The sequence below is a fragment of the Heterodontus francisci genome, chromosome 21, assembly GCF_036365525.1.
Source record: "Heterodontus francisci isolate sHetFra1 chromosome 21, sHetFra1.hap1, whole genome shotgun sequence".
Taxonomy (NCBI): Eukaryota; Metazoa; Chordata; class Chondrichthyes; order Heterodontiformes; family Heterodontidae; genus Heterodontus; species Heterodontus francisci.
In genome coordinates this window covers 28366971-28388898 of record NC_090391.1, presented here as the reverse complement: position 1 = coordinate 28388898, position 21928 = coordinate 28366971, and positions in this window count along the sequence as shown.

The following is a 21928-nucleotide window of genomic DNA, read 5'->3' as shown; positions in this document are numbered from 1 at the left end:
TGGGATGGGGGAGGTCAGTATATTAGTCTGAGAGGTGGAGGAGGTCGCTATATCAGTTTGGTAGGGGGCAGATCAGTCTATCAGTGTGGGAGGGGGAGGTCAGTCTATCAGTATGGGAGGTGGTAATGTCAGTATATCAGTGTGGGAGGTGGGAGGGGGGAGGTCAGTCTATCAGTGTGCAAGGGGGGGTCAGTGCATTTGTGGGAGAGGGGGAGGAGGTCAGTATATCAGTGTTGGAGGGGGGAGTTCAGACTATCAGTGTGGGAGGGGGAGGTCAGTCTATCAGTATGGGAGGTGGTAATGTCAGTATATCAGTGTGGGAGGTCAGTCTATCAGTGTGCAAGGCGGGGGGTCAGTGCATTTGTGGGAGAGGGGGAGGAGGTCAGCATATCAGTGTTGGAGGGGGGAGTTCAGACTATCAGTGTGGGAGGGGGGAGGTCAGTATATCAGTGTGGGAGGCGGGAGGTCAGTCGATCAGTTTGGGGGGGAGGTCAGTGGATCAGTGTGGGAGGGGGGATGTCAGTCGATCAGTTTGGGATGGGGGAGGTCAGTCGATCAGTGTGGGAGGGGGAGTTCAGTGGGTCAGTGTGTTAGGGGGCGGAGGTCAGTATATCAGTGTGGGAGGGGATGGTCAGTTTATCAGTGTGGGAGTTGGGGACGTCATTATATCAGTGTGGGAGAGGGGGGAGGTCAGTATATCAGGGTGTGAGGGTGAGGTCATTTTATCAATTTGGGAGCTGGGGAGGTCGCATATCAGGGGGCTGGTCACTATATCAGTGTTGGTGGTGGGGGCATGTCAGGATGTCAGTATAGGAGGTGAGGAGGTCAGAATATCAGTGTGGGAGGGGGTGGAGGATAGTATACTGGGTGGGAGTGGGTGGAGGTCAGTATATCAGTGTGGGAGAGGGGAGGTCATTCTATCAGTGTGGGAGGGGGTTTGTCATTATATCGATGTTGGAGGGGGCAGTTCAGTATATCATTGTGGGAGAGGGAGGTGGTCAGAATTTCAGTTTGGGATGGGTGAGGTCAATATGTCAGTGTGGGGGCGGGTGGGTGGTCAGTATATCAGTGTGGGAGGTGGGAGGGGGGAGGTCAGTCTATCAGTGTGCAAGGGGGGGTCAGTGCATTTGTGGGAGAGGGGGAGGAGGTCTGTATATCAGTGTTGGAGGGGGGAGTTCAGACTATCAGTGTGGGAGGGGGAGGTCAGTCTATCAGTATGGGAGGTGGTAATGTCAGTATATCAGTGTGGGAGGTGGGAGGGGGGAGGTCAGTCTATCAGTGTTGGAGGGGGGAGTTCAGACTATCAGTGTGGGAGTTGGGGACGTCAGTCTATCAGTGTGTGAGGGTGAGGTCATTGTATCAATTTGGGAGCTGGGGAGTTCGCATATCAGGGGGTTGGTCACTATATCAGTATTGGTGGTGGGGGGAGGTCAGGATATCAGTATAGGAGGGGAGGAGGTCAGGATATCAGTGTGGGAGGCGGAGGAGCCCAGTATAACAGTGTGGGAGTGGGGGAGGTCAGTATATCAGTGTGGGAGAGGGGAGGTCAGTCTATCAGTGTGGGAGAGGGGAGCTCAGTCTATCAATGCGGGAGGGTGGTTGTCATTATATCGATGTTGGAGGGGGCAGTTCAGTATATCATTGTGGGAGGGGGAGGAGGTCAGAATATCAGTTTGGGATGGGTGAGGTCAATATATCAGTGTGGGGGCGGGTGGGTGGTCAGTATATCAGTGTGGGAGGGGGAGGATGTCCGTGTATCATTGTGGGTGTGAAGGAGGTCAGTATATCAGTGTGGGAGGGGAAGGAGGTCAGTATAACAGTGTGGGAGGGGGAGGAGGTCAGTCTATCAGTGTGGGACGGGGTGGTCAGAATATCGATGTGGGAGGGGGCAGTTCAGTATCTCATTGTGGGAGGGGGAAGAGGGCATTAGGGCGGCACAGTGGCACAGTGGTTAGCACCGCAGCCGCACAGCTCCAGGGACCCGGGTTCGATTCCGGGTACTGCCTGTGTGGAGTTTGCAAGTTCTCCCTGTGTCTGAGTGGGTTTTCTCTGGGTGCTCCGGTTTCCTCCCACAAGCCAAAAAAGACTTGCAGGTTGATAGGTAAATTGGCCATTTTAAATTGTCACCAGTATAGGTAGGTGGTAGAGAAATAAAGGGACAGGTGGGGATGTTTGTTGGGAATATGGGATTAGTGTAGGATTAGTATAAATGGGTGGTTGATGTACGGCACAGACTCGGTGGGCCGAAGGGCCTGTTTCAGTGCTGTATCTCTAATCTAATCTAATCAGTGTGGGAGGGGGAGGTCAGTATATCAGTGTGGGATGGAATAGGTCAGTGTATCAGTGTGTGAGGGGAGTATGTCAGTGTATCAGTGTGGGAGGGGGAGGTCATTGCATAAATGTGGTATCTGATTAGGTCAGTATATCAGGGTGGGGGGTCAGTATATCGGTGTTGTAGGTTGGGGGAGGTTAGTATATCAGTGTTGGAGGGGTGGGATGTCAGGCTATCAGTGTGGGAGCACGGGAGGTCAGATTATCAGTGTGGGAGGGGGGAGGTCAGTGCATCAGTTTGGGAGGGGTGAGGTCAATATATCAGTGTGGGAGGGGGAGGATGTCAGTATTTTAGTGTGGGAGGGGGAGGTCAGTATATCAGTGTGGGAGGGGAAGAGTTACATATACCAGTGTGGGAGGGGGAGGAGGTCAGTATATCAGTGTGGTTAGGGAAGAGGTTAATATATCAGTGTGGGAGTGGGTGAGGTCTGTATATCAGTGTGGGATGGGGGAGGTCAGTATATCATTGCGAGAGGGGAAGGAGGTCAGAATATCAGTGTGGGAGGGGGAGGAGGTCAGTATATCATTGCGAGAGGGGAAGGAGGTCAGAATATCAGTGTGGGAGGGGGAGGAGGTCAGTATATCAGTGTAGGTGGCGGGGAGGTCAGTTGACCAGTATGGGAGGGGGAGGAGGACAGTATATCAGGTTGGGGTTGGGGATATCAGTATATCAGTGTGGGAGGGGGAGGAGGTGTGTCTATCAGTGTGGGACGGGGGTGGTCAGTGAATCGATGTGGGAGGGGGCAGTTCAGTATATCATTGTGGGAGGGGGAGGCGGTCAGTGTATCAGTGAGGGAGGGGGAGGTCAGTCTATCAGTGTGGAAGTGGGAGTGGGTCACTATCAGTGTGAGGGGTGAGGTCATTATATCAGTGTGGGAGGGGGTGGTCAGTTTTTCAGTGTGGGATGGGAGAGGTCAGTATATCAGTCTAAGATGTGGGGGAGGTCGCTATATCAGATTGGTAGGGGGTAGATCAGCCTATCAGTATGGGAGGTGGGAATGTCAGTATATCAGTGTTGGAGGGGGGAGGTCAGTCAATCAGTGTGGGAGGGGGGAGGTCAGTCTATCAGTGTGGGAGGCGGAGGAGGTCAGTCGATCAGTGTGATAGATGGGGACGACATTATATCAGTGTGGGAGTAGGGGGAGGTCAGTATCTCAGTGCATGAGGGTGAGGTCATTGTATCAATTTGGGAGCTGGGGAGGTCTGTATATCAGGGGGTTGGTCAGTATATCAGTGCTGGATGTGGAGGGAGGTCAGGATATCAGTATGGGAGTGGAGGAGTTTAGTATATCTGGGTGGGAGGGGGAGGTCAGATTATCTGTGTGGGAGGGGGGAGGTCAGTATATCAGTGTGGGAGGTGTTCAGTTCAGGATATCAGTGTGGGAGGGGGTCGGTCAGTATATTAATGTGGGAGGGGGTCGGTCAGTATATCTTTGTGGGGTGGGGAGATGTCAGTATATCAGTGTGGAAGGGGCGATGTCAGAATATCATCTTGGGAGGGGGGATGTCAGTATATCTGACGGCGGCACAGTGGCGCAGTGGTTAGCACCGCAGCCTCACAGCTCCAGGGACCCGGGTTCGATTCTGGGTACTGCCTGTGTGGAGTTTGCAAGTTCTGCCTGTGTCTGCGTGGGTTTTCTCCGGGTGCTCCGGTTTCCTCCCACAAGCCAAAAGACTTGCAGGTTGGTAGGTAAATTGGCCATTATAAATTGTCACTAGAATAGGTAGGTGGTAGGGAAATACAGGGGCAGGTGGGGATGTTTGGTAGGAATATGGGATTAGGGTAGGATTAGCATAAAATGGGTGGTTGATGGTCGGCACAGACTCGGTGGGCCGAAGGGCCTGTTTCAGTGCTGTATCTCTAATCTAATCTAATCTAATCATCTGTGTGGGAGTGGGAGGAGCTCAATATATCAGTGTGGGAGGGGAGGAGTTTAGTATATCAGTGTGGCAGGGTGGGAGGTCAGTCTATCAGCTTGGGATGCGTGAGCTCAATATATCAGTGTGGGGTCGGGTGGGTGGTTCGATATATCAGTGTGGGAGGGGGAGGAGGTCAGAAAAACAGTGTAGGAGGGGGAGGTGGTCAGTATATCTGTGTGGGAGGGAGAGGTCAGTATATCAGTATTGGAGGGCGGGATGTCAGGATATCAGTGTGGGAGCGGGGGAGGTCAGATTATCTGTGTGGGAGGGGGGAGGTCAGTATATCAGTGTGGGAGGGGAGACGTCAAAGAACAAAGAACATTACAGCACAGGAACAGGCCCTTCGGCCCTCCAAGCCTACGCCGATCCAAACCTGTCCCCTATTTTCTAAGGGTCTGTATCTCTTTCCTTCCTGCCCATTCATGTATCTGTACAGATACATCTTAAAAGATGCTATCGTACCCGCGTCTACCACTTCCACTGGCAATGCGTTCCAAGCACCCACCACCCTCTGTTTAAAGAACTTTCCACGCATATCCCCCCTAAACATTTCCCCTTTCACTTTGAACTCGTGTCCCCTTGTAATTGAATCCCACACTTTGGGAAAAAGTTTCTTGCTATCCACCCTGTCGATACCGCTCATGATTTTGTACACCTCAATCAGGTCCGCCCTCAACCTCCGTCTTTCTAATGAAAATAATCCTGATCTACTCAAACTCTTCAAAGCTAGCGCCCTCCATACCAGGCAACATCCTGGTGAACCTCCTCTGCACCCTCTCCAAAGCATCCACATCCTTTTGGTAATGTGACGACCAGAACTGCACGCAGTATTCCAAATGTGGCCGAACCAAAGTCCTATACAACTGTAACATGACCTGCCAACCCTTGTACTCAACACCCCGTCCGATGAAGGAAAGCATGCCGTATGCCTTCTTGACCATTCTATTGACCTGCGTTGCCACCTTCAGTTAACAATGGACCTGAACACCCAAATCTCTCTGGACATCAATTTTCCACAGGACTTTTCCATTTAATGTATACTTCACTCTTGAATTGGATCTTCCAAAATGATTCACCTAGCATTTTCCCTGATTGGACTCCATCTGCCATTTCTCTGCCCAACTCTCCAGTCTATTTATATTCTGCTGTATTCTCTGACAGTCCCCTTAACTATCTGCTACTCCACCAATCTTAGTGTCGTCTGCAAACTTGCTAATCAGACCACCTATACTTTCCTCCAAATCATTTATGTCTTTCTCAAACAGTGATCCCAGAACGGATCCCTGTGGAACACCACTGGTCACATGTCTCCATTTTGAGAAACTCCCTTCCACTGCTACTCTCTGTCTCCTGTTGCTCAGCCAGATCTTTACCGATCCAGCTAGAACACATTGGACCCCATGCGCCTGCACTTTCTCCATCAGTCTACCATGGGGAACCTTATCAAACGCCTTACTGAAGTCCATGTATACGACATCTACAGCCCTTCCCTCATCAATCAACTTTGTCACTTCCTCAAAGAATTCTATTAAGTTGGGAAGACATGACCTTCCCTGCACAAAACCATGTTTCCTATCACCGATACGCCCATTTTCTTCCAAATGGGAATAGATCCTATCCCTCAGTATCTTCTCCAGCAGCTTCCCTACCACTGACATCAGGCTCACCGGTCTATAATTACCTGGATTATCCCTGCTACCCTTCTTAAACAAGGAGACAACATTAGCAATTCCCCAGTACTCCGGGACCTCACCCGTGTTTAAGGATGCTGCAAAGATATCTGTTAAGGCCCCAGCTATTTCCTCTCTCGCTTCCCACAGTAACCTGGGGTAGATCCCATTCGGACCTGGGGACTTGTCCACCTTAATGCCTTTTAGAATACCCAACATTTCCTCCCTCCTTATGCCGACTTGACCTGGAGTAATCAAACATCTGTCCCTAACCTCAACATCCGTCATGTCCCTCTCCTCGGTGAATACCGATGCAAAGTACTCGTTTAGAATCACACCCATTTTCTCTGACTCCACGCATAACGTTCCTCCTTTGTCCTTGAGTGGGCCAATCCTTTCTCTAGTTACCCTCTTGCTCCTTATATGTGAATAAAAGGCTTTGGGATTTTCCTTAACCCTGTTTGCTAAAGATATTTCATGACCCCTTTTAGCCCTCTTAATTCCTCGTTTCAGGTTGTGCCTACAATCACAATATTCTTTCAAAGCTTCGTCTTTCCTCAGCCGCCTAGACCTTATGTATGCTACCTTTTTCCTCTTAGCGAGTCTCACAATTTCACCTGTCATCCATGGTTCCCTATTCTTGCCATTTCTATCCCTCATTTTCACAGGAACATGTCTCTCCTGCACGCTAGTCAACCTCTCTTTAAAAGCCTCCCACATATCACATGTGGATTTACCTTCAAACAGCTTCTCCCAATTTACATTTCCCAGCTCCTGCCGAATTTTGGTATAGTTGTCCTTCCCCCAATTTAGCACTCTTCCTTTCGGACCACTCTCGTCTTTGTCCATGAGTATTTTAAAGCTTACGAAATTGTTATCACTATTCCCAAAGTAGTCCCCGACTGAAACTTCATCCACCAGGCCGGGCTCATTCCCAAACACCAGGTCCAGTATGGCTCCTTCCCTAGTTGGACTATTTACATACCGCTCGAGAAAACCCTCCTGGATGCTCCTTACAAATTCTTCTCCATCGAGACCTCGAACACTAAGTGAATCCCAGTCAATGTTGGGAAAACTAAAATCTCCTATCACCACCACCCTGTTGTTCCGACATCTTTCCATAATCTGATTACATATTTGCACCCAGAACAAAGAAACAAGAACAAAGAAAATTACAGCACAGGAACAGGCCCTTCGGCCCTCCAAGCCTACGCCGATCCAGATCCTCTATCTAAACCTGTCGCCTATTTTCTAAGGGTCTGTATCTCTTTACTTCCTGCCCATTCATGTATCTGTCTAGATACATCTTCAAAGACGCTATCGTGCCCGCGTCCACCACCTCCACTGGCAACGCGTTCCAGGCACCCACCACACTCTGCGTAAAGAACTTTCCACGCATATCCCCCCTAAACTTTTCCCCTTTCACTTTGAACTCGTGTCCCCTAGTAATTGAATCCCCCACTCTGGGAAAAAGCTTCTTGCTATCCAACCTGTCTATACCTCTCATGATTTTCTACACCTAAATGAGGGAACCCAATGAGGTCAGTGGAGAGTAAGGAGGTTGTAACGAAAGCCTGTAAGGAACCAGATAATGAAGTCAGCGTGACTAAGGGAAATAGTAGGCAGGGAACAGATGATGAAAGCAAAGGGACTGGTGGTCTGAGGTGTATTTGTTTTAATGCAAGAAGTGTAGTAGGTAAGGCAGATGAACTTAGGGCTTGGATTAGTACCTGGGAGTATGATGTTATTGCGATTACTGAGACTTGGTTGAGGGAAGGGCATGATTGGCAACTAAATATCCCCGGATATTTGTTAGAGGTCCAGATGGAGCAGAATTTGTAGGGAGCATCAAGGAGGGTTTTCTAGAGCAGTATGTAAATAGTCCAACTCGGGAAGGGGCCATACTGGACCTGGTTTTTGGGAATGAGCCTGGCCAGGTGGTTGACGTTTCAGTAGGGGACTACTTTGGGAATAGTGATCACAATTCCGTAAGTTTTAGAACACTCATGGACACAGACGAGAGTGGTCCTAAAGGAGGAGTGCTAAATTGGGGGAAGGCCAACTATACCAAAATTCGGCAGGAGCTGGGGAATGTAGATTGGGAGCAGCTGTTTGAAGGTAAATCCACATTTGATATGTGGGAGGCTTTTAAAGAGAGGTTGATTAGCGTACAGGAGAGACATGTTCCTGTGAAAATTAGGGATAGAAATGGCACGATCAAAGAACCATGGATGACAGGTGAAATTGTGAGACTAGCTAAGAGGAAAAAGGAAGCATACATAAGGTCTAGGCGGCTGAAGAAAGACGAAGCTTTGAAAGAATATCGGGATTATAGGCGCAATCTGAAACGAGGAATTAAGAGGGCTAAAAGGGGTCAAGAAATATCTTTCGCAAACAGTGTTAAGGAAAATCCCAAAGCCTTTTATTCATATATAAGGAGCAAGAGGGTAACTAGAGAAAGGATTGGCCCACTCAAGGACAAAGGAGGAAAATTATGCGTGGAGTCAGAGAAAATGGGTGAGATTCTAAATGAGTATTTTGCATCGGTATTCACCGAGGAGAGGGACATGACGGATGTTGAGGTTAGGGACAGATGTTTGATTTCTCTCGGTCAAGTCGGCATTAGGAGGGAGGAAGTGTTGGGTATTCTAAAAGGCATTAAGGTGGACAAGTCCCCAGGTCCGGATGGGACCTACCCCAGGTTACTGTGGGAAACGAGAGAGGAAATAGTTGGGGCCTTAACAGATATCTTTGCAACATCCTTAAACACGGGTGAGGTCCCGGAGTACTGGAGAATTGCTAATGTTGTCCCCTTGTTTAAGAAGGGTAGCAGGGATAATCCAGGTAATTATAGACCGGTGAGCCTGACGTCAGTGGTAGGGAAGCTGCTGGAGAAGATACTGAGGGATAGGATCTATTCCCATCTGGAAGAGAATGGGCTTATCAGTGATAGGCAACATGGTTTTGTGCAGGGAAGGTCATGTCTTCCCAACTTTATAGAATTCTTTGAGGAAGTGACAAAGTTGATTGATGAGGGTTGGGCTGTAGATGTCGTATACATGGACATCAGTAAGGCGTTTGATAAGGTTCCCCATGGTAGACTGATGGAGAAATTGCAGGCGCATGGGGTCCAAGGTGTACTAGCTAGATGGATAAAGAACTGGCTGGGCAACAGGAGACAGAGAGTAGCAGTGGAAGGGAGTTTCCCAAAATGGAGACGTGTGACCAGTGGTGTTCCACAGGGATCCGTGCTGTGACCACTGTTGTTTGTGATGTACATAAATGATTTGGAGGAAAGTATAGGTGGTCTGATTAGCAAGTTTGCAGACGACACTAAGATTGGTGGAGTAGCAGATAGTGAAGGGGACTGTCAGAGAATACAGCAGAAAATAGATAGACTGGAGAGTTGGGCAGAGAAAGGGCAGATGGAGTTCAATCAGGGCAAATGCGAGGTGATGCATTTTGGAAGATCCAATTCAAGAGTGAACTACATAGTAAATGGAAAAGTCCTGTGGAAAATTGATGTACAGAGAGATTTGGGTGTTCAGGTCCATTGTTAACTGAAGGTGTCAACGCAGGTCAATAGAATGGTCAAGAAGGCATACGGCATGCTTTCCTTCATCGGCGGGGTATTGAGTACAAGAGTTGGCAGGTCATGTTACAGTTGTATATGACTTTGGTTCGGCCACATTTGGAATACTGCGTGCAGTTCTGGTCGCCACATTACCAAAAGGATGTGGATGCTTTGGAGAGGGTGCAGAGGAGGTTCACCAGGATGTTGCCTGGTATGGAGGGCGCTAGCTTTGAAGAGTTTGAGTAGATCAGGATTATTTTCATTAGAAAGACGGAGGTTGAGGGGGGACCTGATTGAGGTGTACAAAATAATGAGAGGTATAGACAGGGTGGATAGCAAGAAGCTTTTTCCCAGAGTGGGGAATTCAATTACAAGTGGACACGAGTTCAAAGTGAAAGGGGAAAAGTTTAGGGGGGATATGCGTGGAAAGTTCTTTACACGGAGGGTGGTGGGTGCATGGAATGCATTGCCAGCGGAGGTGGTAGACGCGGGCACGATAGCGTCTTTTAAGATGTATCTAGACAGATACATGAATGGGCAGGAAGTAAAGAGATACAGACCCTTAGAAAATAGGCGACAGGTTTAGATAGAGGATTTGGATCGGCGTAGGCTTGGAGGGCCGAAGGGACTGTTCCTGTGCTGTAATGTTCTTTGTTCTTTGACATTGGTTCCAGTCCGGCCCAGGTGTAGACCGTCTAATTTGTAATAGTCCCACCTCCCCCAGAACCGGTCCCAATGTCCCAAAAATCTGAAACCCTCCCTCCTGCACCATCTCTCAAGCAATGCATTCATCCAGACTATTCTTTCATTTCTACTCTAACTATCACCTGGCACTGGTTGCAATCCTGAGATTACTACCTCTGGGGTCCTACTTTTTAACTTGGCTCCTAACGCCCTAAATTTTGCTTGTAGGACCTCATCCCGTTTTTTACCTATATCATTGGTGCCTATGTGCACAACGACAACTGGCTGTTCACCCTCCCCCTTCAGAATGTTTTGCAGCCGATCTGAGACATCCCTGACCCGTGCACCTGGGAGGCAACATACCATTCGGGAGTCTCGTTTTCGACCACAGAACCGCCTATCTACTCCCCTTACAATCGATTCCCCTATGACTAATGAACTTACACTCTTTTTCCCGCCCTTCTGAACATCAGAGCCAGCCACGGTGCCATGAACCTGGCTACTGCTGCCTTCCCCTGGTGAGCCATCTCCCTCAACAGTATCCAAAACGGTATACCTGTTGTGGAGGGAGATGACCACAGGGGACACCTGCGCTGCCTTCCTGCTCTTTCCCTGCCTTTTGGTCACCCATTCCCTTTCTCCCTCAACAATCCTAATCTGCGTTGTGACCAATTCGCTAAACGTGCTATCCACTATCTCCTCAGCATCGCGGATGCTCCAAAGTGAGTCCATCCGCAGCTCCAGAGCCGTCATGTGGTTCAACAAGATCTGCAGCTGGACACACTTCCAGCACGTGAACGAGTCAGGGACATCAGCCATGTCCTTGAGCTCCCACATTGAGCAAGAGGAGCAAGTCACGGGTCTGAGATCTCCTGCCATTTTATTCTTAAACTTCGTTAAATGAAAAAGGAACGAAGCATTTTTAACCAATCACACGATAAAAAAAAAGAGAGATAGAAAAAGCCTTAGCTTATCTACAAACCACCGAGTGCTTTTTTTTTTGGTTAGAGGAGGAGGGCGGGTGGCAGATACTACAGGTGTACTTTTATTTTGGTTGGAGGAGGAGGGCGGGTGGGAGATACTACAGGTGTACTGTCTCTGGTTAACAAACGGCCCAAATATATAGGGTTTTACTGACCCAGCAGCACCCTGGTCTCCGCCGAAAACAAAAAGTAATTAAGTTTACTTTAAACTGACCTTCCCAGCTGCTCACTCGCTCGCACTCTCTGCTCCCGAAAAAGCTGCTGCAATGAAAGGCAAGTTATTTTATCAGCCCAAATATATAGGGCTTTACTATCCCAGCAGCCCCCTGGTCTCCGCCAAAAACAAAAAGAAATTAGGTTTACTTTAAACTGACCTTCCCAGCTGATCACAGGCTCGCACTCTCTGCTCCAGAAAAAGCTGCTGCTATGAAAGGCAAGTTATTTTAAACGGCCCAAATATATAGGGCTTTACTTACCCAGTAGCCCCCTGGTCTCCACCGAAAACAAAAAGAAATTATGTTTGCTTTGAACTGACCTTCCCAGCTGCTCACTCACTCGCACTCTCTGCTCTCGAAAAAGCTGCTGCAATGAAAGGCAAGTTATTTTAAACGGCCCAAATATATAGAGTTTTACTTATCCAGCAGCCCCCTGGTCTCCGCCGAAAACAAAAAGAAATTAAGTTTACTTTAAACTGACCTTCCCAGCTGCTCACTCGATCGCACTCTCTGCTCCCGAAAAAGCTGCTGCAATGAAAAAGTCAGTATATCTTTGTGGGGGGGTGAGGTCAGTATATCAGTGTGGGAGGGGCGATGTCAGAATATCATTGTGGGAGGGGGAGGTGGTCAATATATCAGAGTGGGAGGGGGAGGAGTTCAGTATATCAGTGTGGCAGCTTGGGATGTCAGTCTATCAGATTGGGATGGGTGATGTCAATATCTCAGTGTGGGGGCGGGTGGGTGGTCAGTATATCAGTGTGGGAGGAGGAGGAGGTCAGAATATCAGTGTGGGAGGGTGAGGTGGTCAGTATATCAGTGTGGGAGAGGGAGCAGGTCAGTATATCAGTGTGGGAGGGGGAGGAGGTCAGTATATCGGTGTGGGGGGTATGTCAGTATATCAGTGTGGGAGGGGGGAGGTTAGTGTATCATTGTGGGAATGGAGGAGGTTTACTTATCAGTGTAGGAGGGGAAGGAGGTCAGCATATTAGTGTGGGAGGGGGAGGAGGCCAGTATATCAGTGTGGGTGGGGGGGAAGTCAGGCTACCAGTGTGGGAGGGAGTGCAGGTCAGTACAACAGTGTGGGAGTGGGTGGAGGTCAGTATATCAGTGTGGGAGTGGGAGGTCAGTCTATCAGTGTGGGAGGGGGAGGAGGTCAGAATATCAGTGTGGGAGGGGGAGGAGGTCAGTCCATCAGTGTGGGAGGGGGTTGTCAGAATATCGATGTGGGAGGGGCCATTTCAGTATATCATTGTGGGAGGGGGAGGAGGTCACTATTTCAGTATGGGAGGGGGAGGTCATTCTATCTATGTGGGAGTGATGGAGGTCAGTCTATCAGTGTGGGAGGGGAGGAGGTCAGTGTATCAGTGTGGGAGGGTGAGGTCATTGTATCAATTTTGGAGCTGTGGAGGTCAGTTTATCGGGGGGTGTGGTCAGTATATCGGTGTTGTAGGTGGGGGGAGGTCAGGATATCAGTATGGGAGGGGCGGAGGTTTGTAAATCAGTGTGGGAGGGGGAGGTCAGTATATCAGTGTTGGAGGGGAGGATGTCAGTGTATCAGTGTGGGAGGGTGGGAGGTCAGTGCATCAGTTTGGGAGGGGTGAGGTCAATATATCAGTGTGGGATGGGGTGAGGTCAGTATATCAGTGTGGGAGGAGGAGCAGGTCAGTATTTCAGTGTGGTAAGGGAGGAGGTTAATATATCAGTGTGGGAGGGGGGAGGTCAGTATATCAGTGTTGCGGGGATGTCAGGATATCAGTGTGGGAGTGGGTGAGGTCTGTATATCAGTGTGGGATGGGGAGATCAGTATATCGGTGTGGGAGGGGAAGGAATCAGGATATCAGTGTCGGAGGGGGGAGGTCAGTATATCAGTGTGGGAGGGGTGGAGGTCAGTCTTTCATTGTGAGACGGGTGTTGTCAGTATATCGTTGTGGGAGGGGGCAGTTCAGTACATCTTTGTGGGAGGGGGAGGAGGTCAGTATATCAGTGTGGGAGGGGGGGAACAATCTATCTATGTGGGAGCGCGGGAGGTCAGTCTATCAGTGTGGGAGGAGGAGGGGGGTCACTCTATCAGTGAGGGGGTTTTGGTCATTATATCAGTGTGGGAGAGGGGAGGTCAGTATATCAGTCTGGGAAGTAGAGGAGGTCAGTACATCAGTTTGCTTGGGGGGGAGAACAGTCTATCAGTGTGGGATGGGGGAGATCAGTCTATCAGTATGGGAGGTGGGGAGGTCATTATATAATTGTCGAAGGGGTGAGGTTATTATATCAGTGTGGGAGGGGGTGAGATTTGTATGTCAGTCTGGGAGTGGGGGAGGTCTGTATATCATTGTAGGAGGCACTGAGGTCAGTATATCACTTTGGGAGCGGGGGAGGTAAGTATATCTGTGTGGGATGGGGGTAGGTCAGTATATCAGTTTGGGGAGGGGAGGAGGTCAGAAGTTCAGAGAAGGAGGGGGGAGGTCAGTCCATCAGTGTGGGAGGGGGGAGGTCAGTCTATCAGTGTGGGAGGGGGAGAAAGTCAGTGCATCAGTGTGGGAGGGGGGTGGTCAGTGTAACAGTGTGGGAGGGGAGGAGGTCAGTATATCAGAGTGGTAGGGGGAGTAGGTCAGTATATCAGTGTGTGACGTGGATGGTCAGTTTATGAGTGTGGGAGTGGGGGGATGTCAGTATATCAGTGTGGGAGGGTGACGTCATTGTATCAATCTGGGAGCTGGGGAGGTCAGTATATCGGGGGTGGTGGTCAGTATATCAGAGTTGGAGGTGGGGGGAGGTCTGGATATCAGTATGGGAGGGGGAGCAGTTCAGTATATCAGTGTGGGAGCGGGGAAGGTCAGATTATCAGTGTGGGCGGGGGAGGTTAGTATATCAGAGTTGGAGGTGGGCAGTTCGGAATATCAGTGTGAGAGGAGGGCGGTCAGTATATCAGTGTGGGAGGGGGAGGTCAGTATATCAGCGTGGGAGTGGGAGGAGTTTAGTATATCAGTGTGGGAGGGTGGGAGGTCAGTCTATCAGTATGGGAGGGGTGAGGTCAATATATCAGTGTGGGGGCGGGTGGGTGGTCAGTATGTCAGTGTGGTAGGGGGAGGAGGTCAGTATATCAGTGTGGGACGTGGATGGTCAGTTTATCAGTGTGGGAGGGTGCGGTCATTGCATCAATTTGGGAGCTGGGGTGGTCAGTATATCAGGGGGGTGGTCAGTATCTCAGAGTTGGAGGTGGGGTGAGGTCTGGATATCAGTATGGGAGGGGTAGCAGTTTAGTATATCAGTGTGGGAGCGGGGGAGGTCAGTATATCAGTGTGGGAGGTGGGCAGTTCGGGATATCAGGTTGGGAGTGGGGCGTTCAGTATATCAGTGTGGGAAGGGGGTGGTTAGTATATCTTTGTGGGGCGGAGGTCAGTATATCAGTGTGGGAGGGGGGAGGTCTGTCTATCAGTATGGGAGGGCAAAGGTCAGTATATCAGTGTGGGAGGGGGGAGGTCAGTCTAACAGTGTGGGAGGGGAGGAGGTCAGAGAATCAGTGTGGGAGGGTGAGGTCATTGTATCAATTTGGGAGCTGGGGAGGTCAGTATGTCAGGGGTGTGTGGTCAGTATATCAGTGTTGGAGGTGGGGGGAGGTCAGGATATCAGTATGGGAGGGGAGGAGGTTAGTATAGCAGTGTGGGAGGGGGAGGTCAGTATACAAGTGTTGGAAAGGGGGTATGTCTGGATATCAGTGTGGGAGCGGAGGAGGTCAGATTATCAATGTGGGAGTGGGGAGCTCAGTATATCAGTGTGCGAGGGGGGCGGTCAGTATATAAGTGTGGGAGGGGGGAGGTCACTATATCGTTTTTGGAGGTAGGTTAGTATATCCGTGTGGGAGGGGGAGGAGGTCAGTTTATCAGTGTGGGTAGGGGACCAGGTCAGTATATCAATGTGGGATGGGGAGTAGGGCAGTTTATCAGTGTGGGAGGGGGAGGTCAGTATATCAGTGTGGGAGTGCGAGGAGGTCAGTATGTCAGTGTGGGAGGGGGGAGGTCAGTCTTTCATTGTGAGACGGGTGTTGTCAGTATATCGTTGTGGGAGGGGACAGTTCAGTACATCTTTGTGGAAGGGGGAGGAGGTCGGTATATCATTGTGGGAGGGGGAAACAATCTATCTATGTGGGAGCGCGGGAGGTCAGTCTATCAGTGTGGGAGGGGGTCACTCTATCAGTGTGGGGGTTTGGGTCATTATATCAGTGTGGGAGAGGGGAGGTCAGTATAGGGCGGCACATTGGCGCAGTGGTTAGCACCGCAGCCTCACAGCTCCAGGGATCCGGGTTCGATTCCAGGAACTGCCTGTGTGGAGTTTGCAAGTTCTCCCTGTGTCTGCGTGGGTTTTCTCCGGGTGCTCCGGTTTCCTCCCACAAGCCAAAAGACTTGCAGGTTGATAAGTAAATTGGCCATTATGAACTGTCACTAGTGTAGGTAGGTGGTAGGGAAATATAGGGGCAGGTGGGGATGTTTGGTAGGAATATGGGAATAGTGTAGGATTAGTATAAATGGGTGGTTGATGTTCGGCACAGACTCGGTGGGCCGAAGGGCCTGTTTCAGTGTTGTATCTCTAATCAGTCTGGGAAGGAGAGGAGGTCAGTATATCAGTTTGCTTGGGGGGGGGAACAGTCTATCAGTGTGGGATGGGGGAGGTCAGTCTATCATTATGGGAGGGCGGAAGGTCAGTATATCAGTGTGGGTGGGGGAGGTCAGTATATCAGTGTGGGAGGGGGAAGAGGTACATATATCAGTGTGGGAGGGTGAGGATTTCAGTCTCCCAGTGAGGGAGGGGGAGGATGTCAGTATATCAGTGTTGGAGGGCGTGGAAGTCAGTATATCAGTGTGGGACGGGGAAGAGGTACATATATCAGTGTGGGAGGGGGTGGAGGTCAGTATATCAGTGTGGGAGGGGGAGGAGGTCAGTATATCAGTGTGGTAGGGGAGGAGCTTAATATATTGACCTTCCCTCTCCCACACTGATATATTAACCTCCTCCCCTACCACACTGATATACTGACTTCCACCCCCTTCCCACACTGATATATCAGTGTTGGGGGGGGGATGTCAGGATATCAGTGTGGGAGCGGGGGAGGTCAGTATATCAGTGTGGGAGGTTGGCAGTCAGTATGTTAGTATTTGAGGGGGGAGGTCAGTCTATCTTTGTGGGGACGGAGGTCAGTATATCAGTGTGCGAGGGGGGATGTCAGAATATCATTGTGGAGGGGGAAGGTCATGATATCAGTGTGGGAGGGGGGAGGTCAGTATATGAGTGTGTTAGAGCGGAAGGCTGTATATGTGTGGGTAGGGGGGAGGTCAGTATATCAGTATTTGACGGTGGTGGTCAGTATATCAGTTTGGGAGGGGAGTAGGTCATTATATCAGTGTGGGAGGGGGGAGGTCAGTATAACAGTGTAGGAGGGGGGAGGTCTGTAAATCAGTGTGGGAGGGGGTGTGGTCTGTATATCAGTGTGGGATGGTGGAGGTCAGTATATCAGTGTGGGAGGTGTGGAGGTCATTATATAATTGTCGAAGGGGTGAGGTTATTATATCAGTGTGGGAGGGGGTGAGGTTTGTATGTCAGTGTGGGAGTGGGGGAGGTCTGTATATCATTGTAGGAGGCACTGAGGTCAGTATATCACTTTGGGAGCGGGGGAGGTAAGTATATCTGTGTGGGATGGGGGTAGGTCAGTATATCAGTTTGGGGAGGGGAGGAGGTCAGAAGTTCAGAGAGGGAGGGGGAGGTCAATCTATCAGTGTGGGAGGGGGAGGAGCTCAGTATATCACTGTGGGAGGGGGAGGAGTTCAATCTATTAGTGTGGGAGTGGGAGGAGGTCAGTATTTCAGTGTGGGAGGTGGGAGGTAGGTATATCAGTGTGGGAGGGGAGGTCAGTATATCAGTGTAGGAGTGGGAAGGTCAGTATTTCAGTGTGGGAGGGGGAGGAGGTCAATATATCAGTGTGGGAGGGGAGGAGGTCAGTATATCAGTCTGGGAGGGGAGGAGGTCAGTATATCAGTTTGGGAGGGAGGACATTCAGTATCTCAGTGTGGGAGGGTGAGGTCATTATATCCGTCTGGGAGCTGGGGCGGTCAGTATATCAGGGGTTGGTCTTTATATCAGTGTTTGAAGTGGGGGGAGGTCAGGAAATTAGAAGGGGAGGGGAGGAGTTTAGTGTATCAGTGTGGGATGGGGAGGTCAGTATATCAGTGTTGGAGGGGGGCAGTTCAGTATATCAGTGTGGGAGCAGGGCAGGTCAGATTATCAGTGTACGAGGGGGAGGTCTGTATATCTGTGTGGGGGGGTTGGTATATCAGTGTGCGAGGGGGGATGTCAGTATATCAGTATGGGGGGGGTGACGTCAGTATATCAGTGTGGCAGGGGTCGGTCAGTATATCAGTGTTGGGGGGCAGTTCAGCATATCCTTGTGGGACGGGTGTGGTCAGTATATCAGTGTGGGAGGAGGGAGTTCAGTGTATCAGTGTAAGAGTGGAAGACAGTATATCAGTGTGGGAAGGGGAGGAGGCCAGTATATCAGTGTGGGTGGGGGGGAAGTCAGGCTACCAGTGTGGGAGCGGGAGGAGGTCAGTATGTCAGTGTGGGAGGGGGATGTCAGTATATCAGTGTAGGAGGGGGGAGGTCAGTATATCAGTGTGGGAGTGGGTGAGGTCCGTATATCGGTGTGGGAGGGCGGGAGGTCTGTATATCAGTGTGGGAGGGGCGAGGTCAGTGTAGCATTGTTGGAGCGGGTGAAGTCTGTATATCAGTGTGGTAGGGGGTGGTCAGTATATCTGTGTGGGAGGGGGGAGGAGGTCAGTATATCAGTGTGGGAGGGGTATGAGTTCAGTATATCAGTGTGGGAGGGGGAGGAGGAGAGTATATGACTAATTAATTTCAGCCTATTTTCACACTTGTGATTTTCTATCTGTTAAGAAAAACTATGTGTGAATTCGCAGTCTTATCAGCAGCAGACGGCAATACAGAACTGCAGTTTTCCAGAAGCAGCAAGCCGAGTGTGAACATCGAGAGTACAGCTCATAAGAGAGTGGTGTTTGTGGGTACGGTATTCATGTTTGTAAGTTTAGTGATGTTACAATAAAATATCATAAGAACAGTTGTGCAACCTGACCATTTCTCCACCTTGACGGGTTCAGTCCGCACCTTAGAATTAGGGATGTCAGAGAGACGGTGTAGATTCACCTACTGAGAAGGTCTGTACCAGTTTGAGGGACAGCATTAGCTTGAGGGCTGTATTATTTTGAGGGCTGTATTAGTTTTAGGGTCTGTATTTCTTTGACGGACTATATTAGTGTGAGGGCTGTATTAGTTTGAGTGGCTGTATTAGTTTGACGGACTATATTAGTTTGAGTGGCTGGATTAGCTTGAGTGGCTGTATTAGCTTGAGTGGCTGTATTAGATTGAGTGGCTGTATTAGCTTGAGTGGCTGTATTAGATTGAGTGGCTGTATTAGTTTGAGTGGCTGTGTTAGTTTGAGGGGCTGTGTTAGTTTGAGGGGCTGTTTCAGTTTGAGGGTTTGTATTCATTTGATGGCTGCATCAGTTTGAGGATGCATTTGCACAACTTCCTTCAGCAATTATTTAACTGAATGGTTACAGTTAAACCGAGCTGCCACATCCCAGGATACAGTGCAGCATCCGTGGCAGGGCACACTAACATTAGGAATTTAATTACTGAACGGACAACGCAGAGTGAAAGCCATCACTGAATCAATATGAGATACACAGATGTGTGTGATGGTGTTTTAAGGACCATCAATTTTGTTGGGAGAACACAACTTCTAATTATCATGAGTCAATTAATGCGATGAGAACCGTCCAGTTTTTGGGTTGTTTGAATTCAATCTCAGTGCTAAATATATTCCATCACAACAGTGACTTAATTCGTCTGTCGTAATCTGGTTGTGTAAAATTTATTTATGTATATATATAGGCAAGTTGCAACCACAATATCCCCATGGAGTTCCTGCAAAAGTATAAATTAAAGGCTCTGGGACTTTATTGTCTCAGTATAATATACAGTGATTGTCTGCAGCACCAAGGTAAAAGATCACTTCACAGAGAAAATGCATCGACCAATTAACAATATCCAGAAAAAATATTATATTATCCTTGCTGTCATTGGTGTTCCTGGTAAGTGTCTATAACCATTGAAGTTGTGTAAATCTGTGTGTGAGCTGGTCTCTGGTTTTGGTTTGTGACTGATAGTATTATATGTTGGTCGACTGGTAACTGTTATACAGACAGCTGATCAGTGATATCATTTAATTAAGACAAATCATTGAAATATCTCTGTGGTTTTATTGCATTGCCTTCACTGAGATTAAGCCTCGAATTGCAGCTCACATGTCTTGCTGTATTATCAAGTTATTGCCTTTACTCGAATATTGTGAACTGCTTAATAAGACATCAGCGAAAGTAAATTTATGATGTAAGGTAATACTGGGAGCATCTGACACTGTAGAATTACACTGAATGTGGGTCACTAACCGGATTGAAACTCTTGATCCCTGGAACCATGTATTACTGGGAGTATCTGTCACTGTAGAATTATACTGAATGTGGGTCACCAACTGGAGTGGAACACCTGATCCCTGTAATCATGTATTACTGGGTGTATCTGTCAATGTAGAATTATACTGAATGTGGGTCACCAACTGGAGTGGAACTCCTGATCCCTGTAATCATGTATTACTGGGTGTATCTGCCACTGTAGAATTATACTGAATGTGGGTCACCAACTGGAGTGGAACTCCTGATCCCTGTAACCATATATTACTGGATGTATCTGTCTCTGTAGAATTATACTGAATGTGGGTCACTAACCGGAGTGGCACACCTGATCACTGTAAGCATGTATACCAGGGAGTATATGTCACTGTAGAATTATACTGAATGTGTGTCACTAACTGGAGTGGAACTCCTGATCCCTGTAACCATGTATTGCTGGGAGTTTCTGTCACTGCAGAATTATATTGAATGTGGGTCACTCACCGGATTGGAACACCTGATCCCTGTAACCATGTATTACTGGGTGTATCTGTCACTGCAGAATTATACTGAATGTGGGTCACTAACCGGAGTGGAACTCCTGATCCCTGTCACCATGTATTACTGGGAGTATCTGTCACTGTAGAATTATACTGAATGTGGATCACCAACTGGAGTGGAACACCTGATCCCTGTAACCATGTATTACTGGGTGTATCTGTCTCTGTAGAATTATACTGAAAGTGGGTCACTAACCGGAGTGGAACACCTGATCCCTGTAACCATGTATTACTGGGAGTATCTGTCACTGTAGAATTATACTGAATGTGGATCACCAACTGGAGTGGAACACCTGATCCCTGTAACCATGTATTGCTGGGAGTTTCTGTCACTGCAGAATTATATTGAATGTGGGTCACTCACCGGATTGGAACTCCTGATCCCTGTCACCATGTATTACTGGGTGTATCTGTCACTGCAGAATTATACTGAATGTGGGTCACTAAACGGATTGGAACTCCTGATCCCTGTCACCATGTATTACTGGGAGTATCTGTCACTGTAGAATTATACTGAATGTGGATCACCAACTGGAGTGGAACACCTGATCCCTGTAACCATCTATTACTGGGTGTATCTGTCTCTGTAGAATTATACTGAAAGTGGGTCACTAACCGGAGTGGAACACCTGATCCCTGTAACCATGTATTACTGGGAGTATCTGTCACTGTAGAATTATACTGAATGTGGATCACCAACTGGAGTGGAACACCTGATCCCTGTAACCATGTATTACTGGGTGTATCTGTCACTGCAGAATTATACTAAATGTGGGTCACTAACTGAGTGGAACTCCTGATCCCTGTAACCATGGATTATTGGGAGTATCTGTCAATGTGGAATTTTACTGAATGTGGGTCACGAACCGGAGTGGAACTCCTGATACCAGGGACCACGTATTACTGGGTGTATCTGTCACTGTAGAATTATACTGAATGAGGGTCACTAACCATAGTGGAACTCCTGATCCCAGTAACCATGTATTACTGAGTGTATCTGTCACTGTAAATGGTACTGAATGTGAGTCACTAACTGGAGGGAAACAAGCCAGTTCTACTCGAAAATTATTCTTCCAGGTAACTGATCTCTCCACTCCACGGAGCTGCCTCTGTATTTTATGAATGTAATGAGTGATGAAGGGGATGATTTTGCTTTTGGTTGAAGATGCTGTTTAATCAGTCTATGAAGTGAAATGCGTTGCTTTTTCCGATGGAACTGCATGAACTGAAACAGATGTTAACTATTTACTGACGGGTAAACAGCAGCACAGCACTGTTACAGTATTCTAATCCTCTAGATAATGACATATTCTGACTGTAAGTATAGTAACTGTAAACACTGTCTGGTGCTCATTAATCACTTTCCCCAGCACGGTACTGAGAGTCTGTGGGTCATGGGTGCTGAATTTAAAGGGTTAAGTCATGGCAGGAGAGCTCAAAGCTGTGGTGTGCTCCTTGTGGTCCATGTCAGAAGCACA